Here is a 5000-nt window from a genome sequence, read left to right as displayed (position 1 = left end):
AAGCTCAGCGCCCCACCCATGTCAGGATCCTTAACTACCCTGTCTATGACGTAATGCATCAGATGGAGGTTGTCATCGATACTCCTACCCGGCACGGCGTACGTTTGCGCATTGTCAACTAGTTTCTCGATGACAAGTGCCAACCACTCGGCCTTGCACCTTGGTCAAAATTTTCAGATCTGTGCTGAGCAGATCCCCTTGTTTGGATCTTTCTTTAGCAGTGCTACTGCTCCTTACATACATACATACATACATACATACATACATACATACATATATGTGTACATACATTTACACACATATCTATATATGTATATATAATGGGAACACTTATGTGTGTAAGTGTACTATCGGCTTCGACCTTTCATATGAACCTTTCATTTGAACATATGTACAGAGAGGCACATAGCGATTCTTGTACAAACCTGAAACAAGCAGACGTGTATATGAACTAGTAATGGGCTCGACTATTCGTCAGTTGACATTCTACTGTTTAATATCGGTTTGTCATATTGACTACCGTTTTCCTATATATATGTTATATATACATATATATTATATATGTATATATATATATATATATATATATATATATATATATATATATATATATACACATGCATATATATATATGTGTGTGTGTGTGTGTGTGTGTGTGTGTGTGTGTGTGTGTGTATGTGTGTATATATATATATATATATATATATATATATATATATATATATATATATAGGGTGTTCAAAAAGTCTCTCCGCAGTAAGTATTTAATGGTTTCCAGGCGATTCTTGTACACGGATCCTTTACTTGCTCCCCAGAAAAAGAAAATGTCTGGAGGTGTTAAATCAGGTGATCTTGTATGTATGTATGTATGTATGTATGTATGTATTGTCTTTGTGTCTGTGTCTGTCGTCCTTTACCTTCGCTTGACAAACAATGTTGATGGGCTTACGTCCCCGTAACATAGCGGTTCGGCACAACACACCGATAGAATAAGTACCAAGCTAACAAAGAATAAGTTCAGGGGTCGATTTCTTCGATTTGAAAGGCGGTGCTCCGGCATGGCCGCAATCAAACAACTGAAAGAGTTAATTGGATAAAGAATGCATATATACCCCCCCCCACACACACACATATATATATATATACATAAATATGCGAATGGTTTTGCTACATATACATATATATGTATATACATACACACACACATATATATGTGTGTGTGTGTGTGTGTGTGTCTGAGTCTGTGTGTCTGTGTGTGTCTATGCGTGTGTGTGTCTGTGTGTGTGTGTGTGTGTGTGTGTCTGTGTGCCTGTGTTTATGTATGTATGTATGTATGTTAGCTTTTTGTAACTCCCTTTGGTGTCAATAGATAAGCGACCTGTTGGTCGATGAACTACGCGACCTTCTCGCTAAATTTCGGTAACTCAGTGTGAAAGGTTTATCTTCAAATTACAAGCATAATCAATCCGATGTGCTTTAACAGTATCCGTTATTTCAATATTCACTCGATTTAAGCCAACTCGTGGCTGCATTAAAGAGACTCTCCATAGAGAGTCCGTGAAGCGGAATCGCATTAATGTACACAGGACAGCGAGGCGAACTTCACTCTCTCTCTCACTCTTTCTCTTTCTCATTCTATTCTCACTCTCTCTCTCTCTCACTCACCCTCCCTGTTCCCTTCTGTCCTACCGCTTTGTAAGTATATATGTGAATATATATATATATATATATATATATATATATATATATATATATATATATACATATATATATATATATATATATATACACATACGTATGTAATATGCTTTATCTATACGTATGTATGTATATACATACATATAAGAGGGATGACATATAAGAGGTGGGCATCCAATATGCTAAATGTAGACCTCATATGGTCTGACCACTTAGATATGTAACATAATTTTTCTGAATCCTCAGATTTTTTCAATATGCTAGGCCACTGGTTTAAATTGATACTAATCAAATTAATATTAATTTTTTACTCTTATGATTTAAATTTATATATGTATATATGTATGTATATGTACACACGTACATATATGTATGGAAGGCGCATGGCTCAGTGGTTATAGCGTCGGTCTCACAATTATGAGGTAGTAGGGTTGATTCCCGGTCTGGTCGGTGATTTTGAGGAAGACACTTTATTTCTCTCTGCTCCCGTTCACTCAGCTAATGAGTAGCGATGCCATTGATGCCAAAGCTGTATCGGCGCCTACCTTTCCCTCTCATAACATCGGTGGTGTGGTATGCATGGGCAACTACTGGTCTTCCACAAACTTTGCCCGGACTGGTGCCTTGCAGGGGAACTTTCTAATTACAACGCCTTGGACATTTATAACCGAAAGGAGTCTATACTCTCTATATTACTAATAATAATAATGTGACAACAAAACAATGAATGAGACTTCGATATTATGTAAATAGAGGAATTTATCTCTAAATATAATATAGGACAATCAGTCAGTTGTCATAATAAAACTCAGAGTATCGAATGTCGGTTCTGAAGCCTGCTCCGACATCTCATCAGTTATTAAGATATAGCGTGTTTGTCTTGATAACTGCATCGGTCGTCAAGCGATGTTGGGGAGGGGGGGACAAACACAGACACACATACATACTTATATATACATATATACGACGGGATTCTTTCAGTTTCCGTCTACCAAATCCACTCACAAGGCTTTGGTCGGCCCGAGGCTATAGTAGAAGACACTTGCCCAAGGTGCCACGCAGTGGGACTGAATCCAGAACCATGTGGTTGGTAAGCAAGCTACTTACCACGCAGTCACTCCTACTCCTATATATATTCAAGGTTGAATATGGTACTTATGTGTAGGCACCCAAATATCGTATCCCAAAAGGGTAGGTGATCAAAATCAAAAAATATGCAACACGGATTTCAAAGGTGATTGCAGTACGCACTTTTCATGCTACTCCAATTTATTTAAGTAATGCGAGCATTACATTAAATGCAATATGAAGAGCAATCTTCAGCTGCATGAAAATGCAGAAAATTACTGTAGAAAAGACATATTATAAATGTGGCAACATTTCAAATCCAAGTGGGAGAGAGAATACATAAAAATTCAAATGTGAGGAAGAATACATAAGTCCATCTTGACATAGCCGAGTCCATATACACACATATATATATATATATATATATATATATATATATATATATATATATATATATATGCATATATATATATATATATATATATATATATATATATATATGTTTGTGAATTTGTGTCTGTGCTTGTCCTCACACCTCGCTTGACAACCGATGTTGGTGTATTTACGTCCCCGTAAGTTAGCGGTTCGGAAAAAAGGCTACGATGGAATAAGTACTAGGCTTATAAAGAATAAGTCCTGGGGGTCGATTTGCTCGAGTAAATGCGGTGCTCCAGCATGGTCACAGTCACATGACCGAAACAAAGAATAAACATATAAAAAGTACATATATATATATGTATATATATACATACATCTATACATACATACATACATATATATATATATATACATATATATATATATATATATATATATATATATATATATATATATATATATATATATATATATATATATATATACATATATATATATACTATATATAAAACAGAGATGTGTGTGTAATCGCTTTTCACGTGAAATCGACTTCACCAAATGCTTCCATACTTGTAATGCATGAATAATTTGACCTCGGATAAATCTTAGGCTCTTCATTTCATTTTTTTATTAAAAATAAATAATATTGCTTTATATTTAAGATTATATTTAAGTTTCACTTCTTTAAAAAGGTTCCTCAATGTCAACTTCCGGTATTGACGTAACAACCGCAAAAAGCTTCACTTTCTATCTTGTGTGTTCGTGTGTATGAGAGAGAGAGAGAGTAAATACTATATACACACCGCTCTCTCACTCTGTCTCACACACATACACACGCACACACACACCTTGACTCACTCACACTCTGTCTCTTACAAACACACACATACATAAATGTATACAAACATATTTACAAAGACACACGTGTGTATGCGCGCGCGTGCGTGTTTGTAAGAGACAGAGTGTGAGTGAGTCAAGGGCTGTGTTGTCATATGCATACATCCAAAGATCTATGTATATTTATGCATGTACGTATACATGACAACAAACCTTTCTCTCTCACTCACACTCTGTCTCTTACAAACACACACATACATAAATGTATACAAACATATTTACAAAGACACACGTGTGTATGCGTGCGTGCGTGCGTGGGGGGGGGGGGGCTCCACAATCGCCATTTATTTCAATTACTCTTCTGAGGATATTCACGTAAATCATTTTTTTCATTTAATCATCATCATCATCATCATCGTTTAACGTCCGCTTTCCATGCTAGCATGGGTTGGACAATTTGACTGAGGACTGGTGAAACCGGATGGCAACACCAGGCTCCAATCTAATTTGGCAGTTTCTACAGCTGGATGCCCTTCCTAACGCCAACCACTCAGAGAGTGTAGTGGGTGCTTTTACGTGTCACCCGCACGAAGGCCAGTCAGGCGGTACTGGCAACGGCCACGCTCGAAATGTTGTATTTTATGTGCCACCCGCACAAGAGCCAGCCCATGGGCACTGGCAACGATCCCCATTTTAATTTTCGTAAAAGTTTCCAAGTACCAATGAGGCTTTTTGACACATCATCAATTTTCCCCATTCATGAGAGGCGCACAACCATCATTCATCTGAGAGTCCATCTACAGAATGTCCTCAAATTTCTATACAGCATATTTTGCCTTTTTTTTCTTCAAGTATATAAGCAACAATTTCATTCCCGAGCAACGCCGGGTGCCTCTGCTAGTATATATATATAACGTAAAAATCGTCAAAACATAACAAGCACGAAAAGGACGATAGCACAACAATGGGAAATAAGACAAAACAAGATACATGGATCATTCGCAGCCAATTGCTTTTTC

The sequence above is a fragment of the Octopus bimaculoides genome, chromosome 5, assembly GCF_046866305.1.
Source record: "Octopus bimaculoides isolate indiv1 chromosome 5, ASM4686630v1, whole genome shotgun sequence".
NCBI lineage: Eukaryota > Metazoa > Mollusca > Cephalopoda > Octopoda > Octopodidae > Octopus > Octopus bimaculoides.
Note: the sequence above shows the minus strand (reverse complement) of the source record.